The 17680-nt window shown below is 45.4% G+C and overlaps 1 long non-coding RNA gene across 1 annotated transcript in view; it reads right to left on the reverse strand.

Moving 5' to 3' along the window:
* Positions 1–6730: 6730 nt before the first annotated feature.
* The window catches only part of LOC146857804 (uncharacterized), a 118549-nt gene continuing 107599 nt past the window's right edge, over positions 6731–17680 (reverse strand). Inside the window, exons 2-3 of the long non-coding RNA XR_014979612.1 lie at positions 8519–8588; positions 6731–6984 (exon numbers count right to left, since the gene is read on the reverse strand). This is a non-coding gene — a long non-coding RNA (uncharacterized LOC146857804). The remainder of the gene's footprint in view (positions 6985–8518; positions 8589–17680) is intronic.

Here is a 17680-nt window from a genome sequence, read left to right on the forward strand (position 1 = left end):
TGTGAAACCCTGGAGGCTGCATCGGGGTGGTTCGAGGAGAGGTGACCCCCTCAGCAGCAGACAGTTCTCCTCACTGACTGAGGTGCTGGAGGGGGGATTAAGATGTTCAACCCCATGGGCCTGCCGTGAACCCCAAGGAAAGAAGGGGTCAGCGCCGGGGTTGGGGCTGCCGGTTGCTATTGAGGGAGAAAGGGGTGCCCTCCTCGTCAGAAGCAAACACTGGGAATAGTCCAGTCAGAATGACGAAGTGAGGACCCTCCCAGACACTGCCGCCCCAAGGGGCCACAAAGACTTCGGCTCTGCAAATGCTTGCTAATATGCAACCGTCAGCTTCTACTTATTCCTTCAACTGTACACACGACGTGAAGATCTTACAAAAGCCTTCCTCAGTTAAATTTCTTCAGTTTGTTGATACGGACAACAAATGCTTCAATTTTCAAAGTATGGTGTGGGGGGAAGTTGGGAATGTTTATTGGGTTTGTTCGTTTGCTCTCGGGTCTGGGGACCTCACCACACCCTTCTTCTAACCCTTAGTGCCCATGGCAAGGGAAGCAAATTGTACCCAATATATGGTGGTCTTCTGGAACATGAACGGATTAAATGATAAAATAAAGAGGGGGGCAGTGCTCTTGCGAGTGAGAAGATAGGCCCATGCCGTGGTATTACTGCAGGAGACGCATATCCTGGGTATGCATTATTCGTTCTTGAGTAGACATGGATACACCCGAGTCTATCATGCTGGATACACTAGTGGTTCCAAGGGTGTCACAGTTCTTCTCCACTGTACCTTTCCATTAGAGGTGACAAAGATTATTCATGACCCCCTGGGTAGGTGTGTGCTACTTCCTGGGGAGATTGGAGACAGGGTGTGCGTCCATGGCCATTATCTACATCCTCCCTGTGATGATCGAAACCATCTTTTGGGATTTGTGGGGTGTACTGAACGATATCCCTATGGCCATCCCTACTATGTGGGGATTTTAATTTGGTGGTGATGCAAGTCATGATTTCACAAATCCTAACCCTTACAATAGGAGATCCTCTATGGGCACCTGGATACTGGCGGCAGCACTCTGCGATGTGTGGTGACTCATGCACCCACAGACACATATATATACTTATTACTCCTATAGACATCTCATACCCAGTCTAGACTGGATTATATTTTAGCTCCAGCTGGATCACTTCATGAGACTGTAGACTCCATAATCCTGCCGAGATGCCTGTCCAACCCTTCCCCGATTCAGCTAACCATCAGCTCCCAGGGTGGAGGAGAGTGGGCAGCCTGGCACATGCCAGTCTGGCTCCTGATAGAGGTTGACTTTCAGGAGGACATCCAAGAGGCAAAATAGCGTTTTCTGGACCTGAATAATGGCTTTGTTCTTTAGGACGTCATGCTGTGGGGGACATGGCAGTCATTAGGGGTGACATTTTCTCCTACTCCACACTCCACAAGGCCCGACTACGTGCATAAATCCAAGCATTAGAGTGGGAGGTTGAGAGATTGGAAGAGGGGGCATCCCAGACACCGGGTCCAGCGGTACTCCATGAATTGGATAAGGCGAGATAGGAGCTTAACACCAAACTCTGGGTCTAAAACAAAATGGCAGTTCTGGCCACCAAATACAAAATATATGAGGCTGGGGACAAGGCTGGCAATGATATACTGGCTGGCAAAAAGGTAAGCAAATACAAGATTCGTCCCGGGCATCTGCGCCGAGGGGCTAGGTTTGGTCACAGACCCAATGGGAACAGCTTCAGCGTTTGTAAATTACTATTAAATATTATATGATGCAAGGGATCGTCCGACTGCATCGGTACAAAATCCTATCATCAAGGACTTGCCCCTCCCCAGGTTACTACCCAGGGATAGGGAGGCATTATATTAGACAACATCGGAAAACGAAAATTTTAGTTCAATAGGCAGCATGCCTACAGGGAAGACCCCGGGCACAAATGGATTCCTGCTGGAAGTCTTTAAAAGATATGCTCCCCAATTGGTTCTGCAGTTGTCCTTGTTGTACCCAGAGGCCTTGCAGGTGGGGGCCCTGCCATACGATTTAGGTTGCTCCCATGTGGTTGTCATACATAAACAACATAAACCTACTTCTGAATGTGCCTCCTATTGCCTGATCTCCCTGATGAATACTGAATCCAAAATCCTTGGTAAAATGCTGGCCACGCACCTGGCATGAATGATCCGCACCTTGGTAAACTGTGATCAAAATGGCTTCATGCCCGAGAGAGGCATGCAGCACTGTATACTTCTCCTACATGTGTCGCTGTACCTAGCGCAACACCTGGAGGAGCTGCAGGTGTTAATCTCGATCCATTTTGAGAAGGCATTCGATACGATCAAGTGGCCCCTATCTGATGGCAGTCCATGAAAAAATTAACATCGACCCGCGATTTTGTGCATTTGTCAAACTACCGCATGAACTCCCATTGGGTGCAGTGCTGGTGAATGAGGCGATATCACCCCTGTTCTGATGGGGCACGAGGCAGGGATGCCCCATGTCCCCCCTCCTGTTCACGTTGGTAATCGAGCCACTGGCAGAATCGATATGTATCGATGCCAATATCTGGGAAAGGCGAGTACATAGAGACCATGAAGTTCGTATAGCGTTCTATGCAGATGATGCCTTGCTATATGTCAAGAACCCAGAGTACACCATCCCATGCCTAATGCTGATCTTAAACACATACTTGGAAGACTTGGACCTCAGGGTAAACTGGGATAAATCGGTGGTGCTTCTCATAAATTGTTCCTCAGAGGGGCCTTGGAAAGAGTTCCATGGACCTTTGTGAAGGGCTTTGTCATTTAAATGCTCAGCGAGCTACATGCTACATGGGGCAAGCTGACTCTTTGGATCATTGGTCGGGGTGCCCTTTTTTAAACGATTGCTGTACCCTAATGGCTACATCTCCTCCAGAATTACTCACATTTCCCTCCTGAGGGATTCTTCACCTCACTACAAGCTACTATTACCAATTATATTTAGGGTGTGAAGGCCCCTAAGGTGACATTCAATAAGCGTGTACAGCACCCATATGATGGGGGTTGGGGCTGGCGGACATTCAACAGTATCATCATGCCTCACAGTTATTGCCTATAAATGACTGGCTGTATACTGATAGGGCGGACTCCACTGGTTGGTTCGTGGTGACTTGGGCGGGTGTACCGGTGCCCATTGCACAGTTATATAGTCACAGGCTGTCCAGGGATCTGCACAGGGCAATGCAGGACATACAATGGTATGTGAGTCTTTCTAAGCAAACTCCTCCATGGTACAGGACATAGCTACCTGAGGTCCCTGATCTGGGCGGATTCACATGATGGGATACTATCGGGATCTCTACAATAGGAGACATGGGAGAAAACACACATTAAATCCTTTGGTCAATTGCAGGACGAGTTTGAGCTCCACAAAATCAGAGCCAGAATGGAAACCCAAAGCAGCCCTGGCAACTTAGTGGGACCAACCCACCCCCCCTCCCTCCCCGGGTGGGCAAGTGCGAAGGACTGATGCTTTTGTTACTGGGGGCGATTTTGCAGTGCCGCTGCAAAACCGGCCCCAGTAACAAAACCGCCCCAAACCACACTTGAATCGACCCTCACCCTTCCAGCCTACCAGAGAAATACCTGATGCCTGCTACGGCCACAACGACCCTGCACAGAACTCAGTTGTTTCGATACCTCAAGGTTCGACATTTCCTCGAGAAATCAGGCAGACACCTAGGACTTTAACCCACTGGAAACTAAGCTGCTGATGGAGCGGTAAGGGGGAGAGACCATCTCCTTCATCTATAGGACGCTCATAGTTAACATGCCAGTCCCAATGGAGACACTGAGAGAACATTGGGAGAGCGACCGTGGTCCATTGGAGTAGGAGGAGGATTGGGTGGAGGTGAAAATGGCCACTAGGAATTTAGTGACACTGGTTAGGCTCCACCTCATCCAGTTCAAATATTTCCACAGGGGGCGTAATTTACATCAGTACGTTTACACAAAATGGGGATGAGTCCTACCCCAGCTTGTACTAGATATGAGGGAGCTGGGGTACTTTCTTGCAAATGGTATGAGAGTGCCCAGCGTTAGATATTGTTCACGATTGGCTGAGGTAGTGGGCATACCCATTGAGGTCACCCTATGGACGACACTACTGGGGATAATGTTGGTCCGGGAAGGGAACTGGGCTGGGAAGAAACTGGTGGCACTGTGCTTGATGAATGCTAAATAAGAAATAGCACAGAAATGAAGAGCAGCTGCTACCCCTACTGTGGCAGAATGGACTCAGGCCATGACGTTTGTGCTGCCGCGGAAGAGAGGGTATACCAGGGGTGGAGATGCCTGAAGAAATATACAAAAATATTTTCCCATATTGTCCCCAAGATGGAATGTGATGGATTAGATGGAGAATAGGACTGCGGTGGTGGGGGGACGGTGGATCGAGGATGGCAGTTATCCCATGAACTTGAGGGGATGGTTGGGGCAGAGAGGACACCCCCGAGTAGGAGGGAGGGGAAAGCTGCATTGGTTTGTCCTTTTGAAGGTTGTTCTACATGCTTTGTTTTCCAGAAGAAATTTAATTTAAAAAATTGCTTTTTCAACCACATCATCCCCATTATCTGGGCCAGATAGGGACTTCATAGTATAGGGAAATATATTATAGCACTGAAGGCCCAAGGACAAGCGGTGTACAAGTTTTCTTCCACAATCTTCATTCTACAGAAAAACAGTCTTATCAATCTACCTGATGATTCTACCAAAGGTAACCTTCTGTGACTTCAGTGATCATTACCCTTCCTTTAATTAATGATTGTCTCTTCACACTGTGTTGATTTATGCTGGTTGTCTTGGATTTTCCTTTTGTTTCAAGTTGAAAAATGTGAATACTTCTGTGATAGTTCGTCCAATCCTTTCCGAAAAGGAAAAGTCTTGTTTTTTCCTGAGATGTCTTCCCTGTTTGGGCTTATTAGGGCCACCAGCAGTTAGTCTTTTTGGAAAAAACAAATACCCCAGCTTCAACAAAATGTTTTGGTGGAGGTGGCAGGCAATACCTTTCTGCTCAGGTGAGAAGAACTAGAAGGAGGAAATGGTTAGCTTTGAGGTTGAATACGACTTAGCAGTATGCAAAATATATATAACTATGTCTCCTATATTCAATTGTTTCTTGTAGTATTCCTTTTTAGTGCTGAGTGGTGTGGAGGGTTAGGTAGTGACTAACTGATGGGTGGGTGGTGCTCTCAGGCGAGTCCATGAAGGGCAGAGGCAAAGGTAATGCATCATCAGTTTTCAAGCACTCCAGTGCACACTACTCTGAGGGGTATATTCACAAGGACATGTGCTAAACATCTCTAAAAAATGTTAACTCACTTTACACATCGCAGCCTATTGCGGGAAAATAACCCAGTGTCAACGTGGAATTCACAACACAAAAGTACCATGCGATAGTCTACCGAAACCGCGGCCAATGTCCGCGATACAACCACCTTGACGGAGATAAAAACACAAACCTCAACGCGAAAAAACATGCAATGGGCCAAAGCGGGATGAGGAAATCATCGATAAGCAGCATCAGGCCTGCAATACACACATGGCTTTTTTCCTTCTCTGTTTCTCTGTGTCTCGCTCCTTTGATGTGCGCATGGCACATGTCCTGATTTTGTGCTTTATTTTCCAGGCTGTGACGTCGAGATTGTCCCTGACAGACCTGACAGGAGTCTTCCGCATTTGTGTTTTATGTTGTATTTCAATAAAGTTTTTGGTTGTTACTTCAGTGCTGTGTGACTGTTTCTCGTTCTTTTGGCCACACGTGTGTTTTGTATTGGCAATGTGCGTCATCATGCGCTTTTTGTGGCTCTTGTGTCGTGCACAGTATGTGTATGTCTAAGGGGGGGGCTGGCGGGGGATGTTTTGGCCCTCATGGGTGTCGTAACTGCATGATCATTGTCTCCATGGCATCTGTGGGTCTTCAGGTGTGGCCCTTGGCTTGGCTCCCTTTCATGCTGTGGGTAGTCGTCCTGCTTAGCACCAGCAAAAGGCAGGTGTTAAATCCCTGGTGCTACTGCGGCATAGCGCCTGTTTTTGGTTCGCTTCGCAGTTCTGGCAGTTCGTTGTGAAAGTGGTGTTGTCGTTTTTTCGTGTGTTTTTTGCACAAGAACGCCTACTCTGCATCTCATTAGGGTTAGTTGGTGGTGTCCACCGTGGAGATAAATTTTGGGGCAGTTATCGCGGGAATACTGTTGTTGTCTGCAGTTTGCACCAGCTTGTGAATGGGGTGCTAAATCTATCTCCAATTTTGATGCGTTAAGGTGGAGATAAATCGGAGATAAGTCCTTGTGAATATCCCCTGAGTAGAGTGTACTGGAGGTATACATTGGGGCTAACCTGGAGATACGGGATCTCAAGTCAAGTGGAAAGAATAGACAAGAGAGAGGACGATGAAGGAAGAAAATTTGACAATTTCCTTTGTGATTCGCATGGTTTGGGGCTCACCATATGTTCTGACAGTAGTTAGATGGAGTATCCTGGTTTATGGATGTTATTGTAAAAAGTACAACAAATGGAACAACTAATCATAATAATTAGCAAATGTAATTAATAAAAGTAAAAAAATATATATATATATTTATTTAAAAAAAAAAAACTACTCTCACTTCCCACAAAAGGTACATACCCCTTTCTAAGGGGGTAGATCTCTGTGGAGTGGACAAGTGGTTAGGGTCCTCTTGTTGGGGAGGTGTTGCTGGATGCTGGGCTCGGCATCCTGTGGCAGCTGGAGCAGTGGCACTGTCACCTATCCATTGGCTGGACGCTGGTGGACACAGCTGGCCCTGCTGCCTCCTCGAGGATCACTAACCAGAGGAAGGCCGGCACTATTGCCTCTATCTTATGGAGGCACAGCCGAGTTGTTACGTTACTGTCAGATGATGATGACTCTGGGCACTGGGCTGGACTTCGGGCATGGACGGCTGGATGGTCTGAGGAAATATGAAAAGAATATATCTTGTAGTACCCACTGCAAACATGTGCTTGTACAGTCAGAAACTCACACACGCGTGGTCTTGTTAGTTTTCTAGTGCCATTAGATGCTGTGTGAATCTGTCCCTGGGTTTTTGCACACATAATTCACTTAATAATATTGGCAATGCATTATGTGGCATTAATTAATACGCCTCCATAATAAATAAAAAAGGCGAAAATTGGTGAAAAGTGTAACTTAAGTAAATACACAGGGTGACACTTTCCCTAAACACTTTGGGGCAGATTTATGTTAACTGGCGCATCCCTGCATATCAGCAGGGATGCGCCAATTATTATGCGCCACAGCTGCGCCACCATGGATGCGCCGCATTTATAATGCGGCGCACCATGGGTCAAAAACGGCACAGATGCGTGACGCATCTGTGCCGCAAAAGTGGCGCATTGCTGGAGTTGCGTCGCAAGCGCGACGCAGCTCCAGCAATGTTCTGGGGGGCCCTATCTGTACAATGCTGCGTCAATCCTTACGCCTGCTTCAAGCAGGCGCAGGGTTTTGACGCAGCATGGGCCTAAAAGTGACTGAGTGAAATCTTGTAGATTTCATTCAGCCACTTTTAGGAGGCGTTCCTGCGCCGGAACACCCCCACCTGCCCTGGAACGCCTACATGTGGCGCAGGGCTTTACAACGTGACGCATCTCCCAGATGCGTCACGTTGTAAATACCCCGCACCATGGCGCAGGATTTGCGCCGCTGCTGCGTCACAAAAGTGACGCAACGGCGGCGCAAAAGTGGCGCAAGTGCAACATAAATCTGCCCCTTAGAATATGTTTTAAAAAATTACTAAATTACCGAATTATATTGCCATGGAGAAAAAGCTGGATTCATTTTTTGATACACAATTTGTTTGAATATATATATTTTATGCAATATTAACAGAGCTAACCTGGTAGGGTGACATGATTTTTCAACAACTATTGGTGCATAAGTTATATAAAAACCATAATAATTCCAGAGGCCCTGCTCTTTCTGTGCTCCTGAGTCCTGCACCTGCCATGAGTCCCAGTCCGAGCCCGCATCACACCCTCCTCCCTTAATCATTAGAGTATAACAAATATATTATTCCATGGTTAGAAAGCAAGTGTTAAAGTTCTAAAACTTCAGGACTTGGGCTAGTTTTATGTTTGGCTATGGATAGGTTAGGTCACATCACCAGAAAATCAAATGGCAAATGGAAGTAGAAGGCTAGTAAAGGAGATTGCTGAAGAGAAATGGAAATTAGGAAAATGTTGAGGGAAAACTTTGGCACGTGCTGGTAGAATGGGGTAATGGACAATAGGAGGTGGTAGTAGCTGTGGGTAGACAGTGGGCACCCAGCAACATGCCCGTTTTTCTACCCATTAATTTAAATGGCAGAGAGGTAGTAATAGAAACATAGGGGTAGGTGGACAAATGGGGACAAGGCTTAGATTTAGTAAGGATGAAGTACTTTAACAAAACCAGACATTTTTTATTGAGAATAAAAATTGACTTACCAGTAGCAGATGCTCCCCCGCAATAGCCTCCAAATGATGTTGGTGTTGGTCTTGATCCTCGTGGCAAGTTCTGGACAAAAAAAACACACACTTAATTTACAATATCACTATCAACCACAGTATTTGAACAATTTAAAACACAGCAACTAAAAAGCAGACATTATTGCTAGCTGAAGGAAATGGAGAAGGGAGTGTAGAGGAGAAATGCAAAAGAGGGATAAGAAAGAGGTTCATGGCACAGCAAGAAAAAAAGATGGTGAAAGAAGGAAAAAGCAAAGACAATATGATGAAAAAGGCTGCAGAACAAGAAGAATATAAAAGGAAATACACGGGTGCGAGGGGTTAATAGAGACTAAAGTAGATAAGGGGAAGTTGGGAAAGGAGGTGGCCACGCGGCTCCTCTCTGCAAATCAGAAAACGACCTAGCCTCAGGGAGCTGGTGGCCCCTGGGGCAGAAAAAGGGTTTGAAGGTGGGTCCACATGGCCCACCTTCCCCTGTAAAAGATAGGCCTTGCCCCGGGAAGGTGGCGGTCCCCCTGGCCATAAACAGCCTTGGGAAGGGGGCCACACGGCCCCCCTCCCACTTAATGAATATTAGCCTGCCCCGGGAGGTGGAGGATCCCTGGGGCTGAAATCAGCCATGAGAATGGGGCCCGTGTACCCCTCCCCCTCCAATATAATTATTTCAATATGCCGCAGGACCTGGCCCACTCGGGGGGCAAGGTTTAAACAAGAGCACCCCATTAAAAAAAATGCTCTTTGGCCCCGGCAGGCTCCCTGGGAGACCCCGCCACCAGGCCAAGGGTCATCAGGGTAGTCCTACCCTACACCCTCTCTTTTTAAAAACTTTTTTGAGGGGACTCAGGTGAGTCCGAGGCTAAAATGGCTGTCAACACTTCCTGGTTGAAGTGTTGGCCGCCAATAAGATCTCAGCATGAGGTCTGTGGTATCTGCAAAGGATCTGTGTCCCTAAATATACAAAGTCGTTTTTTTTTAATATCTGGAAAACTACTGACTGGATTACATCAAATCACAGAAAGGCCTCTTTCCTGGCAGGGACGTCAATTCACCAAAATCTCTGGGGTAGTGACCTCACATGCCCCTTGACCTTCACTTTTACTCACACATACATATGCTTATACACACACATGCATTCGCACATACACACACTCTCGCTTCCATAGGCACACTCAAAACTGCAAGCATGCATATTACATACATATATTTAAAAGCATTTTTTTTACTTACCTCAGCTGCCAGGGAAAGTTATAGTCCAGCTATTTGTACTACATTTTTTATTAAATTAACAGTGAATAATGTAATATTATTCACTGTAAGTAGAATAAAACATTGACAAAAAACGAGGTGACTGAAGCCCCCACCGACTTCCATGAGGACAAGATGCTTCTGTTCCTTCCACTGATTTTGCCAGTGCTTAGGCTAGGGGTCGCAACGGCAGTGCCAGAGGTCACAAAGGGCAAGCCAGGTATCACAGCTGCGGCCCCTTGTAACCACTAAATGACGTTCATGCTTTCTGGACCAAGAGCTTGCTTTCGGCCAAATTTTCTGTAATTCTGTCCAGCGGTTTGAGGGAAATTGCATGGGAAATATGCATTTTTGGACTGCCCTCCTTTATCTAGGCCCCCTGCTTGAGGAATCATCCCAAAACCTTCAAGACAGCAGCTGAACTCGGGTACCTACTAGTTTTGAAACTTTCGTGAAGATTCGTCAAACGGAGCCAAAGTTATTGGCAAAACAAAAAACGCTATATACATTTAAATATTCCTCATCAATTGAAAAAATGGATGGCACTCTCCTTGGGTTATTCAGCTTTTTTATTATTTATTCCATCTCTCTCCTCCTACGTGTTTCAACCGACGTGGTCTTGATCATGATGAGGACTGCTTTGTTGGACTATATATATATATATATATTATCTACTGGCGGTCGCCAGTAGATAGTTATAGTTAGGATCATGTTTCCATAGGAAATCCGCAACATTCTATTTGGAATAACTTTGGCGCCGATTGACAAATCCTCGCAAAATTTTCAAAATAGGTGGGGCGCTCCGCTCCGCTCCTTCCCTGAAAGTCTCGGGGGGATTCGTCAAGCGGGGGCTGAGAAATATATGTGACGTCATCAGCAGAGGATTGCGGTCGCGTGAGTTATAGTTGCCTGCACTAACTATAACGGGAGAATTTCAATGGTTTTTCACGAGTGAAATGTCCAGCTAACTATAACATGTGTGAAACCTATGGTTTTTTAAGTGAATATATATGTATATATATATATATATATATATATATATATATATATATATATATATATATATATATACATATATATATATATATTCACTGAAAAAACATGTGTTTCAGGGACGTTATAGTTAGTTGGACATTTCACAAGTATAAAACCAGAGAAATTCGCCTGTTATAGTTAGTTGAGCTAACTATAACTCGCGCCCCCGCAATGCACTACTGATGACATCACATATTACATCATTCATGACATGGTCAGTGACATCACTGATGACATCACTGATGACATAATCCACGTAATAATCTGATGCACCTCCTCACACCCTAATATAACCTTTGATACACCCACTCTAAAATGAAGACTACCATTTTCAAAACCATAGACAAACCAATACCAGTTACTACATGCCCACTCACTGATTCCTAGGTCTACACAAATGTCCACTCCGTCATCCATACAGTCACTCATACATGCAGTCACTCAGCAATACAGCACATTCATATGCACTGATACACCTATACGGACACTCACACACCACCACTCACCCATAGAGTTACTCACACACCTAGTCAGTCATGCAAAGAATCAATAACACTCCCATTTACTCACCTATACAGTTATACACACACCACTTCACGTATTGATACTAACACATACTTACTCTCTTCTACATACACTGACACAAGCACACACTCATCCATACAGCCACTCTCACAATCACAATCACTCACTCTCACATATAGTAATTTATATAATCCAACACTCACATATACATACTGTTTTTCACATATGTAGTTACACTACGGCCACATCAGAACGGGTTTAAATGGATTGTGCATTCATGTGACAGGCCCACTGGAGGGCTGAAATATTAATCTTTAAAATTGGCTCACGGAACAAACCCACTGAAGGGTGAAATTTAATTAGAAGCACTACAAATCCCAGAGTGTCCAGCGCAAATAAACTCACTGACGAGATCCCACTGGAGGGAATAAAATGCTGAGACTTTGTAGATTCCGGTTTGCCAAGGATGCCTGTGATCAAGAGCCAGGAGGCTTGAAACGCGTAAGGCGCAGAAAATGATTCTTGACATGAATGTTCAATCTTTGCTCCTGCAACCATAAAAGCTTTTGTTAAGTATTCTGGTGTGGAGTGCACTTTCGTTCGTGGACGAACTTTGGGTGATACATATATATATATATATATATTCACTGAAAAACCATGTGTTTCAGGGACGTTATATTTAGTTGGACATTTCACAAGTATAAAACCAGAGAAATTCGCCTGTTATAGTTAGTTGAGCTAACTATAACTCGCGCCCCCGCAATGCACTACTGATGACATCACATATTACATCATTCATGACATGGTCAGTGACATCACTGATGACATCACTGATGACATAATCCACGTAATAATCTGATGCACCTCCTCACACCCTAATATAACCTTTGATACACCCACTCTAAAATGAAGACTACCATTTTCAAAACCATAGACACACCAATACTAGTTACTACATGCCCACTCACTGATTCCTAGGTCTACACAAATGTCCACTCCATCATCCATACAGTCACTCATACATGCAGTCACTCAGCCATACAGCACATTCATATGCACTGATACACCTATACGGACACTCACACACCACCACTCACCCATAGAGTTACTCACACACCTAGTCAGTCATGCAAAGAATCAATAACACTCCCATTTACTCACCTATACAGTTATACACACACCACTTCACGTATTGATACTAACACATACTTACTCTCTTCTACACACACTGACACAAGCACACACTCATCCATACAGCCACTCTCACAATCACTCACTCTCACATATAGTAATTTATATAATCCAACACTCACATATACATACTGTTTTTCACATATGTAGTTACTCACACATGTACCACTGAGACATCCATTCACTCACCAACACACCCATAGACACACTCACCCACCCATACAGCTCTTCACAGATGCACTCTTGAACCCATACACCCAGTGGATCACCTACTCCCGCATCTATGCACAGAGTCACCCACCCCGCACCCACCCACAGAGACATTCAGGCACCCATACAGATACTTAGACAACCAATCAATAACCCATAGAGACACTCATGTAGCTAATCACCAACCCATGCAGCCACTTACACACCAACTGACAGAATAACACAGACATTCACACAGTTTAGTCACTAACCCATGCATTCAGTAAGACACAATTAATTACTCACTTATACAGTCAGTCACGCACCTACTAAATCATCCATTCAGACACTTATGCACCCAGTCATTCTTCAATACACCTTGGCATATAAATATGAAAATAGAATACAGAAACACATAGTCACTGAATGATGTCATCAATGATGTCATCAGTGATGTCATTTGAGATGTCATCAGTGATGTCATCAGTGATGTCACTGACCATGTCATGAATGATGTAATATGTGAAGTCATCAGCTGTGCATTGCGGGGGCACAAGTTATAGTTAGCTCAACTAACTATACCAGCCGAATTTCTCTGGTTTTATACTAGTGAAATGTCCAACTAAATATAACCATTAACAATGGGGTATTCCCAAATAGTCCCTGGACCTGGGTATCGGTTATTATAAAGAAACAATGGTCCTAGACCAGTTGTTCAAGGAAGAGTTAGTTTAGCAGAATTATCAACTTATTTGAGCTTACATTAATCCACTCACAAACGTCTGTAAATCATGAAAATAATCAAAACAAGCAAATGTGCAGAAAACCACTAGGTATTATTACAATATATTTAATTAGTCATTTAAAGGAACAATCACTAGAGGGTCAAGAAGGTAGGAGATAAAATATAACGTCCCTGAAACCTGTGGTTTTTTCAGTGAATTTCTATAGTTTTTTAAAGGCTAAATTCTAACTATAACGTCCCAGAAACCTGTGTTTTTTTCAGTGACTTTCTAAGGTTTTTTAAATGCTAATTTCTAACTACACCTAGATAGGAAAGACATGTGCCGAAAGAGAAAGAAAGGTGCAAAAAGGAGCAAGAGAAGTGCAGAAAGAAGCAAGAGAAGTACAGAAAAAGGCAAGAAAAGTGCAGTAAAAAGCAAGAGAGGTACAGAAAGATACAAGAGAGGTGCAGAAAGAAGAGAGTGAGGTGAAGAAAGAGGCTAGAGAGGTGCAGAAAGAGGCAAGAGAAGTGCAAAAAGAGGTAAGAGAGGTGCAGAAAGAGGCAAGAGTTTAGTAGAAAGCCAAGAGAGGTGCAAATAGAGGCAAGAGATGTGAAGAAAGAGACAAGAGAGGTGAAGAAAGAGGCAAGAGAGGTGTAGAAAGAGACAAGACTGGTGCAGAAAGAGGCATAAGATGTGCAGAAAGAGGCAAGAGTGGTGCAGAAAGAGGCAAGACAGGTGTACAAAGAGGCAAGAGAGGTGCAGAAAGAAGAGAGTGAGCTGCAGAAAGAAGCAAGAGAGGTGCAGAAAAAGGCAAGAGAGGTGCAGAAACAGGCAAGAGAGGTGTAGCAAGAGGTAAGAGGTATAGAAAGAGTCAAGAGGGGTACAGAAAGAGGAGGAAAGGTACAGAAAGAAGCAAGTGAGCTGCAGAAAGAGGCAAGAGGAGAACAAATAGAGTAACCCTGGGCGTAGTTTGCGTAGTAGCGCTACACGTAGCTACGCGAAGTACCCTTCGCACTACACGAGATACGCGTAGCACTACGCGAACTGCGTAGTGTGCTGATCGCGAGGATTGCACAGTGCCGGATGCATGTCCGCACTGTCCAATCATTGAAAACGGCATCTTGCACAGTGCAAGCTGTCGTTTTCTGCCGGTGGAGTAGATTTTTACTCGAGTGGCAGCTTTCTCAACGTGGACTGGTAGCTTCTCATCACGAGTAGTCGTGAGCATGCGCGATTACTCGCAATGAGAAACCTGACCTCCCCGCATTGAGAATATCGCCAGGAGGTTTATTTTCCACGCTTGTGATCGCCAACTTGATGTTGCTGATCGCGAACAAGGAAAAAGTCTCGCTGGGAACGTCATTTTGCTCACTCGCAGTCGCCAACTTGACGTTTAGGACCGCGAGTGAGCAAAAAATGGCAACTATGCTACGCGATTTTGCGCTGTGCTACGTGCAATTCGCGTAGCGCGAAGTAGCACAAACAACGCAAACTTCACGAGCTTAGCGTAGTTGTCCGCCCAGGGTTAAGCAAGAGTCAAGAGAGGTACATCATGAGCCAAGAGAGGTGCAGAAACAGGAAGAAATGTTCAGTAAGAGGCAAGAGAGGTGCAGAAAGAGGCAGGAGAGGTGCAGAAAGAAGAGAGTGAGCTGCAGAAAAAGGCAAGAGAGGTACAGAAAAAGGCAAGAGACGTACAGGAAGAGGCAAGCAAGGTATAGAAAGAAGAGATTGAGCTGCAGAAAGAAGCAAAAGAAGTGCAGAAAGAGGCAAGAGAGGTGCAGAAAGAGGCAAGGGAGGTGCATAGAGAGGCCAGAGACGTACAGAAGGAAGAGAGTGAGCTGCAGAAAGAGGGAAGAGAGGTGCAGAAAGAGGCAAGAGAGATGCAGAAAGTAGAGAGTGAGCTGCAGAAAGAGGCAAAAGAGGTTCAGAAAGAGGCAAGAGAAGTGCAGATAGAGGCAAGAGAGGTGCAGAAAGAAGGAAGAGAAGTGTGGAAAGAAGCAAGAGAGGCACAGAAAGAAGCAAGAGAGTTGCAAATTGAAGAGAGTGAGGTGCAGAAAGAGGAAGAAAGATGCAGAAAGAGGCAAGTGAGGTGCAGAAAGAGGCAAGAGAAGTGCAGAAAGAAGCAAGAGAGGTACAGAAAGAAGAGAGTGAGGTGAAGAAAGAGGCTAGAGAGGTGCAGAAAGAGGCAAGAGAAGTGCAGAAAGAGGCAAGAGAGGTGCAGAAAGAGGCAAGAGTAGAGTAGAAATCCAAGAGAGGTGCAGATAGAGGCAAAAGAGGTGAAGAAAGAGGCAAGGGAGGTGAAGAAAGAGGCAAGAGAGGTGTAGAAAAAGACAAGACTGGTGCAGAAAGAGGCAAGAGATGTGCAGAAAGAGGCAAAAGAGGTGCAGAAAGAGGCAAGAGAGGTGCATAAAGAGGCAAGAGAGGTGCAGAAACAGGCAAGAGAGGTGCAGAAAGAAAAGAGTCAGCTGCAGAAAGAGGCAAGAGAGGTGCAGAAAGAGGCAAGAGAGGTGTAGAAACAGGCAAGAGAGGTGCAGAAAGAAGTAAGAGGTATAGAAAGAGTCAAGAGTCAAGAGAGGTACAGAAAGAGGAAGAGGGAGAAAGGTACAGAAGGAAACAAGTGAACTGCAGAAAGAGGCAAGAGGAGAGCAAAAAGAGTAACCATGGGCGTAGTTTGCATAGTAGTGCTACACATAGCTACGCAAAATGCACTTCGTACAAAGCAAGATATGCGTAGCACTATGCAAACTGCGTAGTGCGCTGTTCGCGATGATTGCACAGTGCCAGATGCTTGTCTGCACTGTGCAATCATTGAAAACGGCATCTTGCACAGTGCAAGCTGTCGTTTTCTGCCGGTCGAGTAGATTTTTACTCGAGCTGCAGCTTTCTCAACACGGACTGGTAGTTTCTCATCGCGAGCAGTCGTGAGCATGCGTGACCACTCGTAATGAGAAACTTGACCTCCCCGCATTGAGAATCTCGCCGGGAGGTTTATATTCCACGCTAGTGATCGCCAACTTGATGTTGCTGATCGCGAACGAGGAAAAAGTCTCGCCGGGAACGTCATTTTGCTCGCTCGTGGTCACCAACTTGACATTTAGGACCGCGAGCGAGCAAAAGATGCCAACTACTCTACGCTATGCGATTTTGCACTGTGCTACGTGCAATTCACGTAGCGCGCAGTAGCACAAACTACGCAAACTTCATGAGCGTAGCGTAGTTGTCCGCCCAGGGTTAAAAAAGAGTCAAGAGAGGTACATCAGGAGGCAAGAGAGGTGCAGAAACAGGAAGAAATGTTCAGTGAGAGGCAAGAGAGGTGTAGGAAGAGGCAGGAGAGGTGCAACAAGAAGAGAGTGAGCTCAGAAAGAGGCAAGAAAGGTACAGAAAGAGGCAATAGAGGTACAGGAAGAGGCAAGCGAGTTACAGAAAGAGATTGAGCTGCAGAAAGAACCAAAAGAAGTGCAGAAATAGGCATGAGAGGTGCAGAAAGATGCACGAGAGGTGCAGAAAGAGGCAAGAGAGGTACATAGAGAGGCAAGTGACGTACAGAAGGAAGAGAGTGAGCTGCAGAAAGAGGGAAGAGAGGTGCAGAAAGAGGAAGAAAGGTGCAGAAAGAGGCAAGTGAGGTGCAGAAAGAGGCAAGAGAGGTGCAGAAAGAAGCAAGAGAAGTGCAGAAAGAGGCAAGAGAGGTGTAGAAAGAGGCAAAAGAGGTGCAAAAAGAGGAAGAAAGGTGCAGAAAGAGGCAAGTGAGGTGCAGAAAGAGGCAAGAGAAGAGCAGAAAGAGGCAAGAGAGGTGCAGAAATTAGAAGAAAGGTGCAGCAAGAGGCTAGAGAGGTGCAGAAAGAGGCAAGAGAGGTGAAGAAAGAGGCAAGAGAAGTACAGAAAGAGGCAAGAGAGGTGCAGAAAGAAGAGTGAGCTGCAGAAAGAAGCAAGAGAAGTGCAGGAAGAGGCAAGAGAGGTGCATAAAGAAGCAAGATAGGTGCAGAAATAGGCAAGAGAGGTGCAGAAAGAGGCAAGAGAGGTGCAGAAAGAAGAAAGTGAGCTGTAGAAAGAGGCAAGAGATGTGCAGAAAGAGGCAAGAGAGGTGCAGAAAGAGGCAAGAGAGGTGCCTATAGAAGGGACTGAGCTGCAGAAAGAGGGAAGAGAGATGCAGAAAGAGGCAAGAGAGGTGCTGAAAGATGCAAGAGAGGTGAAGAAAGAGGCAAGAGAAGTATAGAAAAAGAGAAGACTGGTG

The sequence above is a fragment of the Triturus cristatus genome, chromosome 3_2 (assembly GCF_964204655.1).
Source record: "Triturus cristatus chromosome 3_2, aTriCri1.1, whole genome shotgun sequence".
NCBI lineage: Eukaryota > Metazoa > Chordata > Amphibia > Caudata > Salamandridae > Triturus > Triturus cristatus.